The sequence below is a fragment of the Rhinopithecus roxellana genome, chromosome 1 (genome assembly GCF_007565055.1).
Source record: "Rhinopithecus roxellana isolate Shanxi Qingling chromosome 1, ASM756505v1, whole genome shotgun sequence".
NCBI classification, from domain to species: Eukaryota; Metazoa; Chordata; class Mammalia; order Primates; family Cercopithecidae; genus Rhinopithecus; species Rhinopithecus roxellana.
This window is the reverse complement of record NC_044549.1, coordinates 108468345-108496245: the sequence shown is the minus strand read 5'-3', so window position 1 is coordinate 108496245 and position 27901 is coordinate 108468345. Positions and strand designations below refer to the sequence as shown.

Here is a 27901-nt window from a genome sequence, read left to right as displayed (position 1 = left end):
TTTCAATAAACAGAAATGAAGCTTGCTTTATGAAACATGTTTACTCCAAATAACCTACTATACACACAATTCTCAGTAACATTCTTTCTTTGCTTAAATAATATAGCCAGATGTACTTAGCACATAACTCTATAGAAAAGAATAATTTAAATTAGATTTAGACAGAGATAGATAGATAGATAGATAGATAGATAGATAGATAGATAGATAGATAGATGATAGACAGACGACAGATTTTTTTAAGACAAAGTTTCACTTTGTCCTCTAGGCTGGAGTGCAGTGACGTGATCGTATCTCACTGCAGCCTTAAACTCCTGGGCTCAAGCCATCCTCCTATCTCATCCTGCCAAGTATCTAGGACTACAGGCACATGCACCATGCCCAGCTAATTATTTTTTTAATTTTTGGCAGAGACGGGATCTTGCTACATTGCCTAGGTTGCTCATGAACCCCCAGCCTCAAGTGATCCTCCTGCCTCAGTCTCCCAAAGTGCTAAGATTACAGGCATGAACCACTGCACCCAACCAATATTAATATTTTTAACAATTGAAAAAAACTCAAAGAAATAGCTTTTAAATTTAGAGGCCCTGTTTTGCTGACAGGAAAAGCTTTTAGCTGGAATCAAGAGTGCTGTTGTCTTTTCCCTTCAATTAGTCATTCCTTTTAAGACTTTTAAGAAGATTTAAATGTATGAGTCATTTTTTAAATTCCAGAAAGATCTAGTATATCTCAGAAATGTAATAATACAATGCAGACCAGTGGAAAATAATTATTTATCTGAAACCGGGCCTTAATGCCTTTCCTGAATCTAAACAAATGTTCAACTCACCCAGAGAACTGGGACAACAGGAACAATGTGGTATTGCAAGTCCAAAATCCAATCCAAAGCACCATTCTTCCTCCCCACCTCTAGCCAAGGCCAAAATACTTCTGCACACAGTATAGACACCATAAAAAAACAGAGCCACTGTAGATGAAACCAGTCAGGGGTAAGAGCTGTCTTTTGATCTAGAGCTTGCACCTTTGCTCCTCAGTAATACTCCCAGATTGAAGAGGAAAAATAAGATGGGCAGTTTGCTGCCTCCTGGTCCCTCCAGCCTGGTCAGTGAACAGAGTGGGAAGATAAAACAGCTAAGTATCTTCCTTAACAATGCAAAGCAAGAAATCCAGTCTGCTTTGGGAAAGTGAAAGCAATGCAAATTCAGATCATTAATCATAAGAGCATCTCATGTGATATGCAGAATTATTGTATAGCAGTAATGGGTCAGCCATATTTTATTCAACACTGAACCATTAATGAATGCTAGTCTTCCTTTCACTTACAGAATGTTTATCTATACATGACTAAACAAAGAGGGAGCACTGGAAATGGTCCTGTGAAAAATACTGGCTCACAGTCTATCAGCTGAGTTTGAGGCAACTGAGGTAGTAGGAGGCTCCCCCTGGACTTCTGCTAGAATTTAGATTTAAATAGATGGATGAATTAGACAAAACATATTCTCTGAAAGAGTGAGAAATACAATATTCACCAATTAACTGAAGGAAAAATCTACACTGTGAATAAAACAATAAATGTGAATAAATTTGAAAATTTGAATTTTAAACTCCTTAAGATAATGTGACAAATATAACAGACCTAATTTAGCATCTTAAATAGATCTATGTGACCTATTTTGCAGTTTTATTTTCTTAGGACAATGCTTCAGTATCTTTAACTTTCATATTTAATCATTTCTTTTTCTTTTTTGGTTTCTATGGTATCACCATCCATCAATCCATATTGGTTGGAGGGGGCGAATATATATATATATATATATATATGTCTCCCAAGAGAAAGTAATTCTGCAGTCTTCCTCAGCAGTTCAGTCTAACAATTAAGAACCCTTAAGCTAAATAGAAAAATTCATTTCACAGGAAACTTTTACTCAATATGTATAATTAGTTTTAGTTAACTTTATTAATGAAATGTCGCAAATCAATTAGGTTTGCAATAATCAGATGCCGAGGACCCGAGAGGTACCATTCCTCTCACAAGAGGGGAAGGTGATATACAATTTAGTTGGGAAGCAAATGTAATTAGATTTGATCAACTGAGTATTCCTGTCCTGATATGGAGTCAGTCACATACCCAAACCTGAGAATATATTTGAAAGAAGGTAGGAAAAAACCCAGTATGACTTAGAAAATGTCCTTGTGGTCCTATTGGCCACAACTGGCAGCCAAAAAGTGCTTTGAAACCACAGGTAGACAGGTTTTGTTCAGACAGGGCTATGTTTTAAATTTCTCTTTCAAATCTGAATGGTTTTACGTAGAGCAAAATATAAACTTTCCTATTTGTCACAGACTCTAGCACTCTTTAATGCCTTATACTGGGTGTTTCACACAGTTATTTAACTGCCAAAATCCCAATGACATTTCAGTTTGCAACTATCATGACCTAGAAGTTAGATATTGAACAGTTGTGAGGTACCTTAAAGTTTCTTCCCTTTGCCTCTAGAATAGGAATATCAAAGAAATGTCATGATGATAGGAATACTTTTGAGAGAGGATATTAAACACTGGGTATTCCTACTTAGGGCTGCAGTTTGCAGCAGATTCTATTGTGTTTCAGTCAATACGCGTTTTTGGACATCTACATGCCAGACACTGTCCTCAGCATTGAGCACAAAGTCGTGAGCAAGGCAGACAAAATGCTTGGCCTCATAGAACTTACATTCCAGTGCATAAAGATGACAACAATCAAGTAAAATTTATAATATGTTGGATGGCATGGAAAATGGAAATAAAGTGGAAGAGAGGCTTCAGGTTTAGAAGAGTGTTTAGGGAAATTCTCTTTAGGAAGAAGGAAGCTATGTGGACATCTGGGAGAAGATCACTCCAGACAGAGGGTACAGCAAATGCAAATTCCCTGAGGCAGCAACATGCTGGCATAGTCAAGGCACAGCGAGTATGCCAGGGTCTTCAGAAACCACAGAGAAGAGTGGATAACAAAAGTGAAATCAAGTATTGAAGAGTACGAACTGACAGGAACTAGAGACATATTTAGAATGGATGCCAGCACAGGAGAAATGGGTGGAATTTTAAAAGCTAAATGATTTAAAGACTTAAAATGCTCTGAAATGTAGTGAAATATCCCCAAAACTGCAGATTTTCCCAAGAAACCAAGTGCATAATTTAGTCATCAATGACTGGTACTGTGGCAATGACTCTAGTAATTAGACACCTGCATTTTATGTCAGTTCCTTCTGGACACTCAGTTACCTTATTTGGTGCTTTTGGTATACTTCAAATATGCATTGCCTATCACTGACCTGTAATCCTGTGTCTCTGGGCCTGAAAATACAACTTTTCATTTAGTAGAGAGTTAGAGCTGTACAACATTGCCACTAGATTCTTTTTAATAAAAGCTTTGCCCTTTTAGATAAATACAGCAATGTATTCAAACAAGTCCTAGGGATACCACTGAATGCAAAATGTCATGTACTAGTTTTTCCATTTAAATTATTTTATCTTCAAGTCTAATAAGAAAATTCTAAATAAAATTATGTATTTGGAATTGTGTGTGTGTCATCCATCCACATATAAGTAGGAATAAAATTACTTAATGGAAAATTTCAAATAGGCTAACTCTAAAAATGTGCAAATAATCTGAATGAGAGAAAACTATCCTCACTTTGTGTTATTTTTCAGTGGTAGCATTTTCTCATAATCCCCATGCTTTTTTCATGTCCTGCTCTTCTTTAAGATTTCCTAATGAGGATTAGGAAATAGGCGTATTTAACAATCTGTGTTCACAGGTTGGAAACAAGAAAATGAAGACTAATAGTTTCTCTCCTGCTAATTTGATTTTCTATAGCTCCTCTCCTACCAGCTTAGGTAGAGGACTTAGTTACTATTTCCAACAGATGGGAGCCAAGGAAAAGACAAGCATCTGTGATGTCATGCCTCCCCCAGATGGGTAGCTGCCTCACCAGCCTCCATTAGAGACATCCCCCAGAGTAAGAAATAAGAAATAATCATGAGTAGAATGAGAGAAAAAAAAAATGCAGCTTCCTTTATTTGAGAAAAACAATAGTAGCTCGACGCTGGGAAGTTCTGTGGCCTAAAGGGCTTTGAAAGTAATGCAATTTCTGATAAAAATAGATGCCATTATTCTTGCTTATTGTCACTGTTTTAGTCAAATAAGATTTTAGCAAGTGTATTTCAAATTGTTATAAATCTAAGTAAATTGGTAATTAAACACTATCATTAGAAAGTATTTTAATATCAGAAAAATTGGACCATAAGAAAGTTAGTTTACCCTTGTGTTCATATATACATGTGCTTCGTGCTAAAAATAGTTAAAATAGTTTTCATTTACTGAGAACCTGTGACTATATTAATTAATTTAATTTAATCTTCATATTTCTGTGACCATTAGCGAGTTTGTGACTTGGATAACTTTCAAACAACTAGCACCCTGATGGAAATCCAGAATTTTGTTAACCCAGATCACAACTGCATACTTAAACGCTATGCAACAGTGGCACTTACCCCCAAACTGTATCCTGTCAAAATGCCTTTTTAGCAAATTAAACTGAATTGTGTTCAGGGATCTGCAGGTCTAAGCAACATTAGGGAAGGGGTAAGGTGGGCCTCAGCAAGGCCCTTTTCAGAGGACTCCACCAGTGCCCTTGTCCTCCTCGGCAGAGCTCCTCAGCCATACTCCCTTTTCTAGTCTCCCCTATCCCACAAGGGAACCTTACTTCTCTCATAGAAGCCCTGGTCTCACAGAACTAAAAAGGAGGCTCCTATAAATGGGGTTGTGTTGAGTGACAGAGATGTGGGGCTCTTTAAATTGAAATATAATCCAAAGAGAACAAGATCTAGTAGAATTTAGGTCCTAAGGCTGGTTAAATTTCAGGTCCCAAGGCTGGTTAATAGTACAAAGACAGTTATTTATTTATAACTATACAGGAATTTATTTCCCAGTACCTTTTGTATTACTAACATCCCATAAAACCAGCCATGTAAGGAACTAGAACATTTTGAGAATATGCAATACATAACCTTAAACAAGAAGTTTTCATTCCTAATTTAAAAAAAAAAAAAAAAAAAAAACTAGTTCATCACAACTTCCTTCAAATCCTTCTGCCACTGATTTCTCTCCTGAAAAGAGATATTATACAGCATTTTAGAGAAAACAAACATCTCTAAGTCACAAGGAGTGGAATAATCAAAGGGTTGAAAATTGCATTTTAAGCAAGATTATGTTTTTTTCTTCGAGTTCTCTGAATTTGAATAGTTTCTTAACCTTAGTTTTTTAACTGCTCTGAAAATGATTTCTGTCCCTGGTGGACTCTTGTTTCAATGCAGTATTTTGTCTGGTAGAGTCACAGAGTTAAGCCATCATTCAGATGAGGAAAAAGAGAGAGAGAGAGAGAGAGAGAGAGAGAGATGAATTAATCTCAATGGCACAGTCTCCTTATTCAAAAAATAAAGATAAAACTAAATCTCAAATCCAAGAATGAATCATCTTTGAGATTCTCCCAACTTGTGATCTAGTTTTAAGGGCAAAAAACTTTAGGGAAACTGTTGGGAGAGCAACTGGTACCTGGTACTGTTTCACACACATGGCCTTTCTTATCTATTGCTCACAACACTTTAGACATAACTGGAATTGTTGCCTTTATATTGTGTTGCCATTTTATAAAGGAAGACAGAAAGGATCAGAGAAAATAATAGTGAATTTCTATTAATTGGACACTTACTGGTGTCAGGCACTGTGTCAATCACTCCATCTGCATTTTCTTATTTAATCCAACAAAAAAAAAATAGGCTAAATTATCTTATTGGCTCCATTTTCTTTACAGAAACTGAGCCTACATTTCCCAAATGGCTAACCAATGCCAGGGCAAGCAACTCAAATTTGGGAGTAATTCTGACACCTTGGTTCCAACCATTTTTCTCCCAGAAATAACCCACCAAATTCACCAGAGGCTAAGATCTTAATTAACTGCTACAATTGCAGCATTTTAAAAAAATATAAATGAGCACTGTGCTAGTATTTAATTATAGGTTTATACTGATACTGGGTGCAAGTATAAGCTAACATCATTTTGAATTATAGTAGAAGAGTCAGCAGCTCTGAGAGGAATGTTCAGGATAGAATAAAGCAGATATTTTTCTGTCACATTTCAGTGAGGAAAATTGTTAATTCGTATGCCACCAGCCATCGGCAGAAATGCAACAGGAAATGAAGAAAAACTTAACTACTTTAAATACGGTGGTCTGTAGTACAAATTATTGTGCTGTGAATTAGTTTCCTTCTGCTGTAGAATTGATCATTTTGATTATGTAGACAAGCAGTGCAAGACATTACTGAAATTATTCTTGAATCCTAGCTTTGAGATCTATATAAAACACTAGGCAATTTGCCTGCAAATATATAGAAAACACTTTTTAAAAGGATTGGGATGAGTTATTTTCCCCTCTGTTAAATATTACCCTTTGAAATGAACCCAGCTGATCTGCCAAATAACACTTGGAAATTGTTGTGTTTTAATAAAGTGACAGACTGAGAGGGAAGCCACACTAAACGTCCTTATGCTTTTAGAGGCGTTACAGGGCAGGAACATTATGCAATAATGCCTTTTAAAAGAAGTGAGCTTCCTAGTATTACACCTTGCCTGGCAACAAATGTAACCACTTAGTGAAATGCGGGCGTAATTAGAATCTATGAAAATCTAGCATCAGAATCCCAAACCTCTATGCAATATTCAGTAAATTACAGCTTTTATGTCTAATATTTTCAACCATTCTGCTTAAATATGTGAATATATGAGTGTGGAGTTCTTTAGGAGGCCTGCCCATATGCTAGGGAAAGGTTTCGTCATTTCTAATCAGGATGACCCTGTAAATGGGACGCCTCATGTTCAAGTTTCTGGAAGCCTCGGAGCCTGGGCTGCTACTGGCAGAGGATAGACCCAAATGGACTACTCTAGTGAAAATCTCCAGGTGAACGTGGAACGCAGTGAAAAGCTGGGGTATCCAACTTGCAGTTGAGGCCACCAGCAAGTGTCACCTCTATTATAACGTTAACCAGGCAAGCTCAGTCTCATGTATTAGTTTATAAAATTGCAACAGAGCCTTATAAAATAAGACTGAAAGGACATTAGTTTTGTTTTGTTTTGTTTTGTTTTTTGTGAGAAGGAGTCTTGCTCTGTCCCCCATGCTGGAGTACAGTGGCGCGATCTCTGCTCACTGCAAGCTCCGCCTCCCGGGTTCACGCCATTCTCCTGCCTCAGCCTCCCGAGTAGCTGGCACTACAGGCGCCCGCCACCGCGTCCGGCTAGTTTTTTGTATTTTTTTAGTACAGACGGGGTTTCACCGTGTTAGCCAGGATGGTCTCGATCTCCTGACCTCGTGATCCGCCCGTCTCGGCCTCCCAAAGTGCTGGGATTACAGGCTTGAGCCACCGCGCCCGGCCTAGGACATTAGTTTTTAAACCGATATAGTATGACTAATTAAATGAAATTTTATTTTAAAACCCTCATAAAAGTAGTAAAATTGGTGTTTTAAATAAACCAAATGGGAATTCAACCACTTTAATTTTTCCTTTTGTTCCAATAGGAAAATAAATGCTTTAAAATTTGAAGTTAAAACACGGGTTTTAAATATATTGAGATAAAAACTGTTTTGTATAGGCATTTTGAAAAAAATAAATTTTGTTCCCATGATTTGTGATTGGCCATTGATTTCCGTGTTTAAGAGTATGAAGGTGTGCTCAGCTGTCTACTAGAAATAACAGGGGAGATTCAGTCTTGTTCCAAATGGAAGGGCTCCTATTCGGTTTTCTCCTTCATTTCTTAAAGTGTTGTGATTTTTTATTCCCTGGTGTTATGTCTTGAGATTTTAAATCTTAAAACATGCAATTAGGTATTGAAGTTGAAAGCTGAAAGTCTCAGCCAGCTAGTAATGGTTTTTTAAAATAGGTAATACAGACCTCTAGTGGTTGAACAGTTTGAAAGCCTCTGCAAGAAAAGGAAATTGTACAGAAAGTGCCTGCATTTTAAGGGGAAAATTTAGTTAAAATTATTCAGATGACAAAATTCATATATTGCATAGAAAAAAAAAAGCCAGAATGGGCTTCAAGAGAAGGTGGCACGCTTCCTGTCCTTTTAGATGTTCCTCAGTTCCTCTAAATAAGCAAAAAAAAAACTCTAGCCAAAGGCACAGCAAGAAGTCTGGATCTGTATTATTTTTCTCTAAAAGATCCTGTGAACAGAGCTGCTAGATCTCTGTATTGTGTGAAACATATATTACCTCACTGGAGCTTTGCTTCCTTTATACTCCAGGGGCTCCCCATGAAAACAGAATCTCCAGCCACCTCAACTTGCCTGTCCTGTTCTCTGGTTCTGTCCATAGGCAGCCACACTTCAGTGAGCTCAGGGATTGGATGGCTCTTTAGTCTATACGAGAAGGAAACTCCATGTGCCTCTAGACTAGTGCTTCTCCAACCCTAATGAACACCCAAGTCACCTGAGGAATCTGCTTAAAATGCAGATTCTGTCCCGGTCTGTGGTGTGCGGTGAGGCCTGAGGCTGTCTTTTTCGTAAACTCCCAGTTGATGCTAACGCTGCCCATCCAGGGCCACCCGGAGCAGCAAGCCGGTTCCATGACAGCTCTCTTTATTTTTTAGTTACATTTTTTGTTTTTACTCATTTCTTTTTTGTTTGCCCTTTTACTTTAATGACATCTCTTACGTTTTTAATATTTGGATCTGTAAAAGATATAAAGTTCTCTTTCACTTCACTATGCACAAGTATTTCTGGCAATCTGTTATTGAAGTTTTGAGAGGTTGATCTCACATTTTAAATATAGATTCAGTGTCATCTCTTTATCTTGAAAAGTTCTTGATAGTTGTGAGCATCTCTCTAACTGTTTGAAGCTGTTGGGCACTTGTAGCTACAATTAAATATCTGATTAGCCATATTGGGAGAGTGGGTTAAAACAGGTTTTATGCATGTGGTAGATGTGTAGGAAGCTAAGGGCCCAAAAAACAACCACATCATAAAATCAAGCAGAATAACACACACACACACACACACATACACACACACACACACAGGCTCAAAGCATAAGTGTCAACAGATCAGAGGAAAGCATGGGAGAATGTATTTTTCATACCAAATCTATTAAAATTCTATCATCTAAATAACTTCCCATCATAGCATGTGGTCAACTTTATTTTTCAAATCCATAATTTTAGAACTTATGTCATGGGGTAGTCTTTAAAGGCTCTTGCAAACTTTTAACATCTAGTTTCAAATCAAAAATAATATGTTAACAAGCTGTAGCATAGAGGGAGTACATAAATTATCATCATTGCCCTGCATGAATAGTAATTCACAGGTTTGGCTCAGACACAACTTAGATGAAATAATTAACTATGTACAGTACTTAACAACATAAAAGTAATTAATCTAGCTGCCTCATACTGGTTTGGCCTAAATAAACATGCAATAAAAAAGCCATAGGATTTTATTATTTTTTTACTCACGTTACTACTTTAGTATGTTGGAATTGTAATATGTCAGAAGAAAGATATCTTTGCATTAAAAAATCATTTTCTTTTCAAATGTTAATGTACTGATTATCACTAAGTGAATTCCATATATTTATAATTGTGGGCAGATGTTCTCAATTAATAGTTTTATTCATTCTACTTCACAGTTTAGTGAAAATGATTATTTTAAATTAAGGTGTAAATAAGAAAAAATGAGCTTTTGATTACTATAAATCACACAGAATTTGTTGGTGGTACTATAATCCTGTGTAGGTATAGCTTTGGCAAAACATTTCAGATAAGCTTGTTTTTTGCCTCATGGGTTCTGGGAGGAGGTGAGTTGTCTATTTGTCCTATAAGGTCTTTGCCAGCAGGTTCAGAAAGGTAAAAGGGCAAGGTCATTAACTGGCTAGAGTGCAACAAAGAAGGTAGTTATCCCTGTGTGGTCAAGAAAAAAGGGCTCAGGTGATCTTGTCCAGGAGAGAGTAGGTTCATTCAGCTTCAGTCCTTTTGGTAAAAGCCCACTCTCAGTGTATGAGTGTTCCTTTGCCTAATCATCTAGACTATAACATGTTTTCCCCTATATGACTCCATCGATTAATTGTTGCAGTATTATCCCCACTTCATAAATGGGCAGAGAGGAGGATGAGGCTGAGTAGTTCTTCCAAAATCAAGTAGCATGTAAGATGTAGTAGCAAAACTCAAACCCAGAGACTTCTGCTTCCAGCCAAGATGGAATAACGGGGACTAGATTTACCTCCCCGTCTAAAACAATTTTAAAAACTGGACATACATATGAAACAATGATTTTCAAGAGAGTGGACATCAGATAACAAAGGGCAGTGATCCCTGGAGGATAGGAAACAAATGACCTGGGATTGTCCCAGCCCACTGCCTGGAGGGAGTTTGCAGGCATGATACAGGGATGGTACACCCAGGTGGAACTCGGGGTCCTTCCTGAGTTGAGGAAATGGAGCTGGGAGTCCAGAGAGGCCAAGGAGGCTAGAGTTCAGAGTACCAGAGAGTTAAGAGCTGCACAGAGAACCCAGAGATCTGCAAAGGGTACCCCTTGTGCTTCAGTGCATGTGGGTAAATAATCACCCAAACATATTAGAGAGAACAAGCCCCAGAGGTCATCAAGAGCTAGAAAACAGTTCCTATTTCCACCAGTCACAGTGGAAAGTCTCATAATTCATGGAGCATCAGGGTAGCATACTCATTAGGTTCTTGCCTCAGGAATGGGAAAAATTTAGCCCTAGACTAATTGCTGCTCTGGTCCCACCTGAGAAACCTTAAAAGTCAGACTCAAAAGAATTAAATTATTTGCAAGTAACTCAACTGCTTTTCAGAAAACCAGATGGAGAATTTTTGTAGGAATACACAAGCATCCAATATCCAACAAAGTAAAATTCACAATGTTTAGCATCCATTATAAAATCACCAGGCATGCAAAGAAGCTAGAAAGTACAACCCATAAAAAGAAAAAAAATGAATAGAAACAGACCCAGTCAGTAATGACACAGATGATAGGATTATTACACTATGACATTAAATGGTTATTATGACTATTTCATATGTTCAAAATGCTTGATGGAAGTTTGAACATATTAAAGACATGGGAGATATTATTTTAAAAAAGACTGAAATTGAACTTCCAGAGATGAAAACTACAATGTCTGAAATGAAAACTTAAACTGGGACTTCAGATGCTAAGACTACATTTGTTTCACATCCCCCACAACATTCTTCCCTGGACACTGAGTTTCCTCCCAGCAGCTGAATACTTCATGCTTAATACTTTCTTAATGCTGAACTCTCAGAAAAAGTCCTTCATTCTAAGAAGCGGTGGGAGGGTGCCACTCTGTAGCCCCTTTCTCATCTCACTCTGGTCCCTGCTGGCCTGGAGCAGATTCCACTCCCTTCATGCACTGATACTCCACTCTAGACTGAACCTCCTCACGAGGTAGCCATCAAGCCATCAGCAGTCCTCAACATGACACCTTCTGAGTCAGTTACAAGAGTTTGCATCATCAGACCACCATTTTCCATCTCTGTTTTCTGACTCACCCCAAAACTCTAGTTAAAAATCATGACATGTTATCTCTTCACATGAAATACAGTTGATAAGAAAGTCAGCATTTTTGAGGCTCCCAACGCTTCATATCTAAAGAGCTGTGTATGAAATCATGAACTATGTTCTTCCAGCCAGCCAAGCAATTAAGCAAAGTATACATGTCCACATTGTGCTTGTACAGAGTTTGAAATATGCTCATGAGAATTAAACTATTTTTCAATAAATCTGAAAAATCAACTTGCTTGTCCAGGAAGTTTTATTCGGGATAGAATCCCAAACAATGAATGCACTAGCCAAGTGTTACTATTAATCAGAAACACTCCATATTCATCCAGGATTAGTCCTGTGTAACTCCCTCAGTCAGTGTAGCAATATGTTCTCTTCATGCACTTTGTATGTGTGTGTGTGTGTGTGTGTGTTCCCAAATCTGCAGTGAATGTATTTAGAAAATATATTAGTATCAAAAATACAAATGTAGCCTTAAAACATAAATGTACAGATAATTTCATACTTGTAGCAGTGTTCACTTCAGAAACACTTGACAAGAACTATTTAAAAATAAATATTTTCAGTATTTATTTAAAATATTTTGAAATGTAAACTCCTCACCAGTCATATAGCCAGGGCCGTTGAATGAGTGTGGCTCTATGAAATAGCTTCAGTTCCTTTCACTACTGATGACCTTTTGAACACTAGATAATATTTGTCAAGTAAATGTCAAAATAGTATGCAGGAAGAACCAAATCATGGATTCTGTTCTGCATTCACTCACATAGAGACATCACTTTGGAGCACTTTAGAGCAGCAACAGCTCTGAGAGACGTAACAGTATGCTTCACAGGCTAGAAAAATGAAAAGGGAAAAATAAGTTGCTAGCAAGAACAATGAGGGATAGGGGTGAAGTTCAGGCTGCCGTTCTGAAAGCTTTCTCAGACTGGGTTAGGTTCATCTCACGCAGTGCAGACTGTGCAGGCTGGCTGTGTGAGATCAAGGTAGACAGTAGCCTCGTCTCATCACATCTCTGTGTTTTCCCATAACCTCCAACTATTCAGCCATGAATTGCTAAATGTAGAATGGAAGGGGGAATGTCTAATAAACAGAGACATACTTCAAGTCTTCAGTCTAGTTAAAACATTGGAACGAGGGTCTGCACCATCTTTCTGGGGCTTGGAGTCTCTTCTTAGTTCTAAAATGAGATGGTTGGCCTGGATCCTAAGTTTCAAAATTGGCAGCCTTTTTAACTAAATCTAATCTGCAGAAGAGTTCTGTTAGGTTCCACAGTGTTGGGTATATATATATAGATAGAGAGAGAAAACATTTTAAAATAGGATATTTCACATGAAATTTGAAATTTTAAGTTTATATTTTAAAGTTAGCTGTTTACCCCCACCTCATTACAATTGGCACAATTGACTATAGCTGAGAAGTGACCCTTTGGTCCCCCTCCAAGAAAGGGGGAGGGTCCTCCATTCACCACCATGTCCACTTCAGCTATTTCTCCCAGCCTATATATGTATTTGAACATGGAATGTCTAGAGACTGTAACAACAATACAATGCTACGAATCTCTGACTTACAAGGAATCTCTTATGAATCTCTGACTTACAAGGAAAACAAAAGACTGTAGAGAACAGTAGTTCAACCACATTTTAGGTTAAAATAGACTTTACTTGGATAACCTGACAACCAAAACATCTTTGATAATATAGTAATTGTGTATGTTTACCAGACAAAGGGCATACATATATATTCTTGTATTTCTCTGAAGAAGAAAATAAATAAATTCGACCCATAAATTTCTTTCTATAGCAGACATTTTTGTGACTTCCTGACTCACAGGAGATAAAGCTACCCTCCAAACCTAAACCAAAAGTCTGTAAGTTGAAGAATGACTTTTTACGTAAAGAGAACATGGTAGTTTCTGATAAGATATAAAGACACCATGTAATTTATCTAAGGAATGGCTCTAAGCTGATCATTGATTTATTTATACATCTATAGCTACTGGAATAGACTGATTCCAAAAATGTATTTTCTCTGAATTGGAATCTTTTTCATATCAAAATATCCAAAATTATTAGCATATTATGCTATTCTCACAGAGTCCTAATGAACTTCACAAATCTGCCTGCTCTATACTGAGTACAAAAAATATTTAGCCTAATTTGTTTTTCCATTATTTTATATAGTAATAAAGTAATACCAAAAATGTTATTACCAGAAACAATACAGTGTTGTATAATTATTAGAAAGTGAACTCATGAAATCCTATTAAAAAACAACAATTACCACATGTTAAGTCAGATAATTCACAGAAGAGACTTATATGAATACTAGGGGAGCTGTAGGCAACAAAATTTTTCTCTGAATCCTGCATTTTGAAAAAAGTTTCTGTCATTTAATTAGTTGAGATTTGATTCACCAACCAAAGGTCTATAGTGTGATATGTTTTCTTCCTCCATCGTAAAGTTAACTTAAAGTCATCTGCACTTTATGTGTTTATTCTTTCACTTCTTCCCCAAAAGTAATTCTTTAAATTGCTTTATGGGATTAATAACAAATTACATCATTATATATTATTGTATTATTAGGGCTTCTAACCTCATTCTAATCAATTTCTTGGCCATATATAATAATGCAACAAATTGCATCTGTAAAGTAAAATTTTATGAAGCAATTTACTTAGTATATGTATGAGGACATATGAATACATATTGAAAATATTTATAGTGATAGTAACAATATTTATTATGTAATATACGGCAATTCCCCCACCCAACTTTTATTTAAACCTTATGTTAACAGCATAGAGTCTGTTTTTATCCCATTTTAAAGATGAGGAGACTAAGGCTCAAAGAGGGTGAAAAAATTGGACAGTTACACAGTTAGTTAGAGATGGAGACAGGTTCTTTTTGTTTTGTATTGTTTTTGTGACAGAGTCTCATTCTGTTGCCCAGGCTGGAATGCAGTGGCGCAATCTTGGCTCACCGCAACCTTCGCCTCCTACCAGGTTCAAGCAATTCTCCTGCCTCAGCCTCCCAAGTAGCTGGGATTACAGACATCCGCCACCATGCCCAGCTAATTTTTGTATTTTTAGTAGAGACACGGTTTCACCACGTTGGCCAGACTGGCCTCAAACTCTTGACCTCTAGTGATCCACCCATCTCGGCCTCCCAAAGTGCTGGCATTACAGGCGTGAGCCACCACACCCGGCCAGAGACAGGTCCTTAACCCTGACCTGTGAGACTGCAAAGGTTAGCTTGTTTCTTATGAGGCCAGCCAGATAATAGACTCTGCTAACATTAATTAAATTAATGTTCCTTTTTAAGATTCTAGGTGCTGAATATATATCTCTTGGTCTATAAATTAGCTCTGCACCTCAGCTGTTTAGTAAACTTGTTTTTTATTGTATCTAGTGTATTCTTACTGAATGGGTATAATATACTGTCTTTTGAAGAAATTATTTTGTACACATAATCTTAAAACACTCTTCCAAGGGCAAGGTAGAGGCTTCATAGTATTAATATCATTTCCATTTGTCAGATCAAAGTTCAGTGAAGATTTAATGATTTGTCCAAGATCTCAATTTCTAGAGAAGCAAAGAAGAATCCCCAAATTCTAGTTCTAAGTTTCTTTTTTCCCTTGCTAAATCCTAAATCCTGCAGTCAACTGATTTTTTTTTTTTTTTTTTTTTTTTTTTAGACGGAGTCTTGCTCTGTTGCCCAGGCTGGAGTGCAGTGGTGTGATCTCAACTCACTGCAACTTCCACCTCCTGGGTTCAAGCAATTCTCCTACATCAGTCTCCTGAGTAGCTGGGATTACAAGTGCACACCACCATGCCTGGCTAATTTTTGTATTTTTAGTAGAGACGGGGTTTTACCATGCTGGCCACGCTGGTCTTGAGCTCCTGACCTTGTGATCTGCCCACCTTGGCCTCAGAAACTGTTGAGATTACAGGCATGAGCCAGAGTGCCTGGCCTGCAATCAACTGATTTATGTTCATCAGCTTCTTAAGTTACTTTGCTCTTTTACTCATTTCCTTTGGTTTTATGTATTAAGATTTAGCATCAGCATTCATAATATTTTTTTCGCTCTTAATTCTGAGTGTTTCCATCTGAATTTTTTTTTAATTTTTGTAGTTTATGGGCTTTTTCTTCCTTTACCCCCAATTATCCAGGGAAGGCTGTGTGCATCTTTTGAAAACTCTGATGTTCTCAATGAAGAGACCTTTTAAATGACCTTGTTTGTCCCCCACCGAGTTGCATATCACAACTTCAAATGTCTCACTAAAATGTTACCCATTTGGCATCAGTATACAGAAAAGCCTGCACTCTGAGATAAGAAAGAACAGTGGTGTTTTCATAGTAAGAGAATAGAGTTCTTAATGGGAAATGGGGAGAGTATAATTTCCACTGATTTAGCTGGTCTTTCAAACTTTATGGTACTTTTCTCCTTGAACTAGCCTATAAGACACTTGTACAGAAAATACCACAGGCATCAAATTTTGGGCATAGATGTCTATTAATGTTGCTCCTTACAAAGCTGTTTCGCTGAATTGTTTCTCCTTGCTTACAAAAACTACTCCATACCTTTATTAGTCAGAAAAGCAGTTTTGTAGAGAAGGCAAGTAACAGAGAATCAAGTTAAGTAAGTGAAACTCTCTGATTGTCAAACTTCCAGAAAGTAACGTTTGTAACTAGGTATGGTATGTTTGTCCTCTGTCTTTCTCACTTCTCTCTACTTGGTTTCTAATGAAAGCCTTGATTACATGTTATATTTAATGTACTGTTCCACAAAGAAGAACAGGCCTAATGTGAATGCACAGCTGAATTTACACTTAAATATTGCAGTCAGTTCAGACCGGAAGGATACAGATCAATGGCCTCTGACCCTCCGCCAGATTCCCTGAAGTGTCTATGGCAGTGATACCACAAGAGGGCAGGGTTTGACTTCCGGACTAGGTGGCTTCCTCCCTTCGGTGCAGACGTTGGGGCCACTACAACATCCATCAATCTCTTGAAACCCTAGTGATGAATCTGAGCTCAAATTCCCTCTTCAGCTCTATCTGTGCAGAATCCTGAAGTTATGAAAAATGCTTACGGAGGGTAATTTCTAGAATGATCTAACACAGCAGATATTTAGTAAACTCCCTGTTTGAGAGCTCTCACTAAGCACCCAACACAGCTTTAGACTTTGGTTACCCAATAGGATGTTATCTTTTGTGAGGGATCTGTAGTTTTCCTGGGAAGATACAATGCATGAAATAAAAGCCTCCAATAAAATTCAGTATACAGTTAATGTATTCCATAAAAGGTGAGAGATACAAATTATCAAAGGTTTAAACAAAAACTAGGGACCAGAGCAGGGTTTTTCAGTAGCAACACTATTGACATTTTAGATTAGATAATTCTTCGGTGTGGGAGCCTATCTCATGCATTGTAAAATGGTTAGCAGTATCACTTATCTGCCTGCTAGATGCTAGTAATACCCCCACACCTCCCTCTCCCACACTGGGAAAATCAAAAACGTCTCCAGACATTGCCAAATATCCCTGGAGTACAAAATCACTCTGATTGAGATGCATGAGACTGGAGTATGAAGAGATGACCATACCAAAAAATAAAAATAATAATAATACAGCCTTAAACCATTACTTACAGAATGTCAAAAATGTAAGGACCTGCTCTCTATTCCTGTTTCTTCACCTGAGAAATGGGAATAATGATGCCTTCCCTCGTAAATTGTAGAAATGAAAGCAATTAATGCAACAATTGGCACATAGTAAGCATCCAATTAATGATAAGTGATCAGTGTTACTATTGCTAATATTAAGCCACTATTATAAGTCCTTTCTATTAATCAGCAGAAACAAAAAGAAGTATAAAATAATGGTACATTTAAAAAAAACTTAAAGACTTGTATGTCATTTTGTGCTAAAGTTATGAAGCTGAAAAGATTGAATTGACATTTTCCCCATTGATAGAAATCATCTCAAAAATGCTCCATCTTCCTTGTGAAAGCCAAAGGCCACCACCTTCCACATCCCCAGCATCTGATGAGTAGTTAATGATCCAGAAATAAACTGTTAGATGCTTCAGAGAATTTCTACATATAGAGAAGTTCCATGTAAATATTTCTCCAAGAGGTGGATTGAGAATGATAATTCACTTTTACCCTCTTAATTTAATTTATAAGCTTCACCTATCTGGCAGGAGATAAGAACCAAAATTAACTGAAGAGAAAAAAATAAACAAATGATTTCAAGTGACCATGATCTTCAGCTGGAACCAGTAACCGCAAAAATTTTGGAACTGCAAAGGAACTGGGCTGAAGAAGTTCAGCCAAAATTATTTGTTTATAAAAAGTAGAGAGTGTTAGATATTTCTATCACACTGGCTTATCTGAAATTTCTGCTGGCTCAAATGAAATTGTATTCTTCTATTTCCTGCTGTGGGGTTCCTTCCCTGACCACAATTACTTTTGGATTGGAGACTTGTAACTTTGAGAACAAGAAGAGCCTCAGCTTAGCTAGCTGGAAGAACCAGAGGAGAGTTTCAGTATCTCCTGAAGAAAGAAAAGCACTAACAGGGTTGTTGTAGCAGCATTCAGGACGAGTAGAGTCAACATTGACAGTTTCTGACTCAAACAGTTTTGTTGCTGGTAATAAAAGCAGAAGTCACATGCTGAATGTGAAGGTAAGAAAAGGAGAATTTGCAATGGCAAAGTTAAAAACAAGAGGAGATGATGGTCTTGGTATGGCACAGGATGTTAAAAAAATTCTCCTGTCCTTAAGGAGTTACTGCTATATGAGTAATGTGCCACTTCCCTGCATAGCCTTCTATGCAGAAATGCTATATTTCCACTTCACAACACAGGAGGTGCATTTTATTTTACATTTAGAGGAGGAACAAACAATCAGAAGGCAAAAACTGGTGCATTATTTTATGTAACTCTCTTGGAAAGAGTTCATTTTTAACTTCTGCTCAGACAGCACACAACTACTGGGAATATATTTTAATTTCAAATCTGATGTGTGACATCTGGTAACTCATTTATTGCTAATGAAGTTTTCACAGGAAGCAGCAGTCATCAGTAGCTCATCTTATTTTTCAGTTGGCAAAGTGTTGTTTACCTTTTATTGGCCTGGCATCGGTGTCTCTTATCACAGTCTATTTAATTAGAAAACGCAAGTAGCCTAACATAGAAAAGAAATGGAGTGGTAGATAATAGTAGATAGAATGGTCTAAATATTTTTATTACAGTGATGTAATATCACTGTAATTTATGTTTAAAAATTATGTAATACTCAAAAGGAATTCTCAGGGCTGACAAAACAGTCTGGTCCAAGCAGCCTCTCAGCAGTGCCTTTCAGCCTCCCCTCTCTGAGTCTTTCCACCCCTTGCTCCTACTTTAGTTTCTTCCACTTCTAGCACCACGTGCAGTTTCCCAATTTCTCTTATCCAAATTTGCTCACAGGGAAAAAAAAAATTAAACTAGTCATTTACACCACAGTGTGAACCTAATAACACCCACAAAAGTCCCAAAGCTCTAGGGTCTCAGAGCACCTCCAGACCCATGATCTCATTTGGTGTTTCCAGCAATGTTTTGCACCAAACTGGACACATGCTTGCTACTTCATCATCCTCATCATGAACATTATTATTATCATCATCATTTTCCAGATGAACAAAGTGAATCACAAGTCAAGTGACAGGCCAAAGGCTCCACAGGTCATAGGAGGTAAATCATGTGCTTGATTGAGAACTTTTGGCTCCCATCGCTATGCTCTTCCCACTGTCTTAACTCTGGTTCTCACCTGAGCCATTGTGTTTCATCTCAGGTAGATCTTAGTTCTGTCTCAGAAGGTATGAAGGTGGGTATTCCACCCTACCTGAATTATAGGAATTTCAGATATCTGTGAACAGGTGCAAAGGGGATTTTACTAGATGACATCCTGCTGGGCACACTTTACGCCAGTCCTGAATGGGTAATAGAAATATGCAGTTTAATGAGTAAGTTTCTCATATTCAGTTTTTGATGCTTCATAAATGTTAAGTGAAAACATTTTAGCTGAGGGTACTTTTGTTGTTTGTTGGATTTGGTTTTGCCTGTTAATCAGGATTATCAGCATTTAAGCCAGAGTTGCAAATTAAGTTGCCTACAGGGCAGTGCTTTTCAAATATTAGTGTGTATCAGAATTACCTGGAGGGCTCATTAAACACAGCTTGCTGAACCCCACCCACAGAGTTTCTGATTCAGTAGGTCTGTGGTGAGGCCAGAGATCTGCATCTCTAACAAATTCCTGGGTGATGCTGATGTTGTTGTTTCAGGGACCACACTTTAAGAACCATTGCTAGAGGGGCCAACTAGGGGACTTCTGTGTGTAAAAGCACCTACACTGTGCTTCCAATACAGCAGCCAGCCCCAGAGTGATGAGCACTTGAAACGTGGCTAGTGTAACTGAGATGTCCTGGAAGCATACATTATACCCTGGGTTTTGAAGACATAGTACAAAAACTGTGAAATATCTTAATGATTTTATATGGATTACATGTTGAAATGACAATAGTTTGGATATATTGGATTAAATATTTTATCAAAATTAATTTTACCTGTTTCTTTTTACATTTTAAATGTTTTTAATAGAAAAATTACAATTATATATGTGTCTCACTTTCTATTTCTTTTGGACAGCACTGAACTACAGAACCATAAAATAGAGGGGATATTAGTGAACTACAGAAAATTCAAGTCCCAAAAGCTGTAATACTCTGAGGACTAAAGAAAATATATACATTAATCAGATTTGCCCTAAGGGGTCAGTTTGTACCCAAACATTTGCTGCCACAAGTATTAAATGTAGAAGCAATCCAATATCTACTATTTTACTTTTCTTTCAGGGTTAATCAAGTCCCTTGTTATAATTCTTCAAATAGAAGCATTGTTATAATAATGAAAAATATTTCTGCTGAACTTCCAAATAAAAAAATTTAGTAATATTTTGAAAGTCTAAGCTTTATTTAATTCATTTTACTTACCCTTATATTATAGAACAATTACATTTTTAAAATGCTTTTATGTCTTCCAAAGAACTTACTTTTTATTTTTAGCAGTCCATGAAATAGAGGTGAGAACAGGTGTTGGTATTCCCATTCTAAATATCTTGTAATATTTAAAGGAAAACAAAGTGAAATATTAGGTTGTGTTGCCGGTTATGGCAGAGCAGACTCTTTGCCAGGACAGCAGTCCAGTGCTTTCTCTTCCAGGCTGTTCTGCTATTCCTCAATTTTTACAGCATTTTTATGTTAAAAAATAAATAAATAAATAAAAAGGAAAGAACTATAATGCATACAAAACTGTGTTTGAAGAAAAGGAAACTATGTGATAAAATCAAATAAACATAACCCTTACAGCTTTAGTTTTCTTAGAACAGAGGCCCTTTAACTCTTCAGAATGTTGAAACCTTCTCTTGAAGTTCTCTTATAATACTCTGCCCTCACCTCTGTGTTTTTATCTGGGCAATTAGACCACATTAACTAATTGCTAAACTTTAAAAAGCTGTATTTTCTTACAAAGAATTTGAGAATAGGTTGATTTTCTATGGTATTTTAACAGTGTCACATTGTGCTCCCCTCTTCACAGGACCATATAATCTTAACTCTCTAACTTCATGGCAAGCTTTTAGTTTTGATTTTCAACCATGTTCCAAACTGTATTGTTTGACCTGGTAGTGTCAATAAATAACATAAGGGATGTCTGAAAGGCTTACAGCTTTTGGCCATAAATGGAATGAAGCAAACTAGTCCAGATAGGGCCCAAACTCGTAACATTGACCTCATTAGTCTAAGACCACAACCAGCTATCCAAATGTGCCTGGAAAATATTTCTTTGAGTAATAGTTAATCTTTGAAAAGAAAGAAAACAAAACCTGTGACTATGATCCTCTTATGTTGAGTTTCTTTATTCATCTTGAGTAAACAGTAAATTTTTTTCACCTTGTTGTTTTAATACAAAAAGTTCTTGTGTTTAATATAGAATATTATTAAATCAGTGTGGGATTAAAAATATCTATATAGATAGTTGATTTAACAATATATGATAGCATTAATCAACTGCCTTGTTATAATTCTTGAAATTGTTATTATTCTACTTGTCAAGCAATTTTGCCCTTCTCTTCAAAAGATGCATACCTATTCAAAGGAAGGATTATAAAAGTTCATGCTTCGGAAATTTTTTTTAAGAGTATAACCAACTCCCTGAGGATACAGGGGTCTAGGGAAGCTAAATGACTGCTTCAGGGTCACCCAGCTAGTGAGTGGGAAAGCTAAAATTAGAACCTCAGTCTGCTCCCACATTTTCCACCAATTTGCAGACTATCATTAAAGAATATTTCTTCTGCAATCAGAACATTAAGCAATTTGGAGAAACATGTACAGTATATTGAATATTCTAGCTTCATTTAAAATTTATGGTTATGTGGCTTGTATCATGTTAAAAGCTTTAATCTAAAATGAATTGTCATGTGGCCAATAACCCTAACATAAAACTCATAATACATATAAATTCTCTAATATTATCATAATTTCTTAAGGGTGCAAATTAATTAGTACCAATTTCCTGCCCAATAACTTTCCTCACACCCCTTAAAATGGAATTTGAAATGAGATAAACAGTTGCTGCTGCTGAATTAAAGTTTCAGAGAAATAAAAGTGAGGTGGCTTCATATACAAAATCTGTGGTTTTGCTCAGAAGTTGGATGAAACAACTGTTATTGACTAAACCCACATTGGTGCTGCCCTTTTCTCTGTTGAAAAGAAAAGCTTGTGAGTAGTCTCCAAGAGCCATATTATTAAAAATGATGTTTCCTCCCCATGATGGCTGAGATACTAATCCATTGAAATGTGGCGATAATTCTTGTGAGAAAATTCTAAGTCTGTAAGTTTGAAGAATTTAGAAGTGTAAGAGGACAGGGGTTCATTTACTTACAGGCCTTCTTCCAAGTTAGGTTTTATTTTCTTTTTCTCCTAGTCTCTGGAGTCTCCTCTCTCCAGACACCCTGGAAAGCCATTCATGGCCTTCCATATTTAACGTAAGAGTATTTTCTACTAACACCAACATGTGGAAGAAAGATGTTTAAAGCATGTGAATTAGACTTGATCATATATCTTTCATTGGTACCTGTTTCTCTTTACTTTTTGGAATAAAATAAAAACAACAAAAACAGCTAAGAATTTGGGATAGTGATGTGGGTGGGAGGGATTGGGACATTCATCACAACTGAGTTGTTTAATTTATAGTAAGTAGGAACTTTTAGAGTTTAGAGAAGTTTAAGTGTAGTTTAGAGTTTCGTTATCAGGTGGTAGTCTTGAATAATTCCCAAGAAGCTAAAATGTGGGATTAACATTTTACTTTCATTGTAATTCATATCCTGAATATACATTTTATTATAAATTATAAAGTTTCTGAATTTCCTTTCATAAAACTGGGTTCTTTGGGTTCTTAGTTATTTTGGATGAAACAAAGGGGAGGGCTAGTTGGATATCATGGAACATGTAACCACTGTCTCTACAGTTAGTCACAATTGGTACATGCAGAATTAGTAAAGCAGCTTGCCTTGTTTTTATGTCTTGTGAGGTCAGACGACAGTGGATGATATTGACTTGGGAAGAGGACCAGAAGTCACTATTTACCATGTACACATATCAGAGAGTCATTTATTAAGTTTGAGGAGATTGGATCTTAAGTACTTAATTAGAATGATATTAGTAATTTTAATAAAATGTTTTGCATTGAGAACTATTCACTCAGAAATTGCAGGGGTGGACAAAATCATCTCCAAATAAATCATTTAACATGAAGTTAGGCTAGGATTACCAACCAAGAGCATGGCATTCTCCCATGTATCTGACTTAAAAGCAATTCTTGTCTCTTGCCCCATGGTGCCAGGTGGTCTGCCATGCTTACCTCTTCGTGGCTGCCAGGATTCCCGTATGGAGGTAAATATAACCTGTAAAGGCTCAAATACTTCATCAAAAGCCATGACTATAATCCAAAGCTATTAGGTTTAGGCAACTTATTTGGAAATTATCGCCTTCAAATAACATGTAGGGCAACCTCAGTAGAGATGAAATGGATGAAGCAGGCATGGAAACTGCCCTTCCTGCCTTAAATACAAAATGCCAGATCACAGTTCTCAATAAAAGTTAAGACCACATTGGGCCAGATCAGGACTAACACTAGATACACAGCTGAGATAAAGTTCCAGTGACTTTGGCAGTGTGAAAGTCAGGACCACCAGGCACATGTACTGAAGGCAATTTAAGTTGTGTTTCCCAATTAAAGGAACCGAAAAATTACTGCCTATTCATGATGAAAGACTAGAAAACTTCTGAAGACCAGACAGAATTTGAGAGTGGTATAGATACTACACTACCAAATACTACAAATATATAGTATCTGCAAATATATATATATAAGGTTGAAAACTAAGCTCAGAAATGAGCATTAAAAACTCTTCCAGATCAAGGGAGTGCTGTACCTCCAAGCTGAAGTTTCACAAGCTACCATCATCCAGACATTCAGTCTTCCCAAGCAAGTTAATTCTCACCAAAAATGAACACAGTCAAAGATTACAAAACCTAAGCAAAAGTCCATCATCAAGAAACAGTGTCCATAGGTACAATAAATAGAATTTATACCGGAGGAACTATAAATAGTAAAGCAATTGGGTAAGGGCTCTTAACAGACAGATATTGAAAATGTTAAGGAAAATAAAAGAAGAAGTAGACTTCATAAAATAGGAACAGAGGGCTAAGAAATAAGAACAAGTAGATCTGAAAAAGAAACGAGTAAAAACCCTAAAAATATTAGTGCCAATTTCTATGAGTCAATGAATTCACAAGTGAATACCTAACAGTTATTTCCTGTGGCCTTACTTGGCGGATGGAGGCAGGAGAAGCAATATAAGAGCAGAAACAGTTGTTTTCTACGTCTGAATTACAAAATAGGAACAATAAAGACAATAGTTTATTGAACAGGATGGTTTAGTGAGCTGTCCAGCACTATAAGCAAATGGCTTACAAACATTGGCCTGCTCTTTTTGATGCTTGAGAGAAATACTTTGATAGAAGATTATTCCAAAATATAATTACTTGGTCTTTTAGTTCTCTCTTTATTATCATAGGACACTATGGGGAATTTCTTTTCTTTAGATTGCAAACTAGTTTTAAAAAGAGCTTGTAATGAACAATTTAATTAGATTGGTTTTGGCTTGCCTAAAAGCTTAAGAAGGTATTAATATTCTAATCAAAAGTCTTGGGAAAGCATTCTTACAATAAAAAAAGGAAAGAAAATCTTCGTTCTTACGCTTTAAGAACCAGGAAAGCTGTCGAAGGATGTAAGGTAACTCTTACAAAACCAATTGTTAAATAAATGTGGTTTGGCCACAATGAGCCAACACCTATGTTTGCCACAGACTTAGGTTCCCACCTGACTCACGGCAAATTTATTCAGCTGCTTAAGATTATTTTTCACTCATACTTCAAAAGAACAGCAGCCTGGAATTTTTAGACTTTTAATGGCAACGGAAGGAACTTACCTATGATAAACATTTTTCTTTACTCTCATGCTTTCTTAACCCGTGGCTGTTCTGAGTCAATGTTTGTCTTGCATTCAAAAAATAATAGTAAAGATTCGAGTAAAACATATTCATTAAGCACTATTTGAAAGATATACCAAGTGCTTTCACATTATCTCACTTTATTTCTACAAAGATCATGTGCAATAAATATCACTGTTCTTGTTTCCTACAGAAGAAAAAAAAAACTGAGGGTCATTTTCAGAGAAATTGGATGACTTACCCAGAGCCACACAGATGTGTACGTGGCAAAGGAAGATTCCATTTCAAGTCTTCCGACCCCAAATTCATCTTCCTTTCCCTAAGGGGAAATGGTACTATGGAATTCATGTAAGCCACAGAGCTTGGATAAAAGGAATAGTAAGACCAAAAATAGGAAAAATAGGAAGAGGTGGATGCTCCTTTGTTTTTAATCAGTGTTCTACCTGCCTATAACTCTTCTGGGAAAAGAAGCAGGATGTGACTGAAGCATAGCTGCTTTCTAGATCTCACAAATTTGGTTTTTCTAGTCAATCTCATCTCTCTCTCTTTCGACTTCCCACCAAACCAGCATCTGTTCAGCTTCAAAGAAAAAAGAGGCCCACTGTTTCCCAGTCATTTATCATCAATCTAAAGTAACTGCCAATCACAAAAGTCCCATCTTTATTTCTTTGCTCAGAAACAAATTTCTCGAGGGAAGCTTATCGGTAGCAGAAGTGCAGACTGGGAAATGACCTATGTCATCCTCCCATCTAGAAATATCCAGTGCACGTCCAGATCCCACACCCCCAAGAGGGTTGTGCAATATCTATTAATTTATGAGAGCTGTTTCCCATAGATGATGCTGCAGGCATTAGTAAGGAGGGGAAAGTTCAAGCAGTGACACCATCTCTACTCCACCTTGGCTGATTTCCAGGTGCCATCTCCTGATCCCTCTCCTCACCCCCACTGCCCTCTCGCCGTCCTTCCCCCAAACCCCACACTCCCCACCAATCTGGATCAGTGATAAACACAGAGTGTTCCACATGCCTTTGATATAACATTCAACACACTAAAGATAATACTGCCTTTAAGGCTCCTGTCCCCCCGGCTAGACTCCTAAAGGAGAACTGTGACTTTATTCCCCTTGCATCCTGGACACCCACACATAGTAGGTGTTCAGTGAATATGTGATGAGTTGATGAATACCCACTGAATGTGCCATTTGCCTTGCTTCTTCCTTGTGCTTCCTTCCACCGTTCCTATCGTCTAAAATACTTCGCCCCTTTTCCTCTACCCTCGAGTATGAAAAAATTTGTTTCCTTATTGGGTAGGGAGTCCTGGTAATTATACAAACATTTATGCAAAATGTTCTTCTAATTGGTATATTCCATGCTATGTCCAGATTCTTTCAAGTGAATTCTCATTCAGGTAATAATAACTCACCGAACTTTCCAAGGATGATCCCCTAGCTGTTCAAAGCAAACTTTTATATATTAAATACCAGTCAATATGAATCAATGGTAACTGAAAAAATGGTTGATAGCTTGTGAAGGAGTTGGACTACAGAACTATGCTTATAAATTGATCCTCACAAAGGCAGACTTTTTCTCATAGAAATTGTATTATGAATGCTAGTTATAGTTTGAGACTAGTTAATACAATTCTACTCACTCCAAACATAGGATTAATGGAACCCACATGAGTTGTGTGCTGTCAAAGTAGAGTCAAGAGGAGAGAGAAAAAGGAGAAGAAAATTTCCTCCCTGTTCTCACAGCACAGGGCACCCAAGGGCTTCTATAGCATAAAATGTACTCCCTTCTATTTTTTACTGCCCTTATTCCCAAGCTGAACCAAATATTTACCTCCGCCCTCATTTTCAGTTATGGAGTTCACCCAGGCCCTTTCAACCTTTGAGGTTCCTTAACCTTTACATTACTAATTCTTTTTCTAAGTAAAATCCAGCTGATTTCTACTAGATGGTTAAAAGGATAGCAAATAGGTAAATTAATCCACATTAAGGCACAAATGACTGCTAGCCATAGCCCTTTAATGACTAATTAATTTTTAATAAAGAATATGTGTTTATATAAATGAATGTATACTTCTAAGTTGGCATAAGTTCAGAAACAATAATAAGATGAACTAGAAAATCTACAAGCTATAGGGAAATCCTCTGGGTGAGGAAGAACTAGTCATACATCCCTAAAAGCCTAGCCCTAGTTTCTGTTATTTCTTCTTTTCATCTTCTGTTTTCTAAACCACAAGTTTCTAAAAGCACCAAGGAATTTTCTACCTGTTTATTTTGTTTTGTTTTTGTTTCTGTTTTTTTTTTCCAAGGTGAGGCCCAGGTTGACACTGAGTATTCTCTGTGAAACTCTTCAAGGAGCAACACGTGATTCCACAGAAATCAGTCTCGATACGCTGCATTCATAGCTGTAAGTTCTATGCTGCTCACCCATTCATTTGTCCATTCAGTCACTCATTCATGAGACATTTGTCATCTGCCTCCTGGAATGTATCAGGCCTACACCAGTAAACAAGGAAACAAGTAAACACTAGTAAATTTTAAACAGGCTCTCCCCACAAGCAACTGACAGACCAGTGGAGAAGACAGATATGTCAACAGATGATTACAATAAAGTGTCAAGGATGGGTGTGGTGGATCATGCCTGTAATTCCAGCA

At 37.0% G+C, this 27901-nt stretch overlaps 1 protein-coding gene across 6 annotated transcripts in view; it reads left to right on the top strand.

Annotated features, from left to right (window-relative positions):
• AGTR1 (angiotensin II receptor type 1) overlaps positions 1-27901 on the top strand; it is a 45311-nt gene that overhangs the window by 13509 nt on the left and 3901 nt on the right. For all 6 annotated transcript variants that reach the window (XM_010375055.2, XM_010375053.2, XM_010375054.2 and 3 more), the window contains one exon: positions 27556-27653. The gene's annotated coding sequence lies outside the window, so the exon portion shown is untranslated. The remainder of the gene's footprint in view (positions 1-27555; positions 27654-27901) is intronic.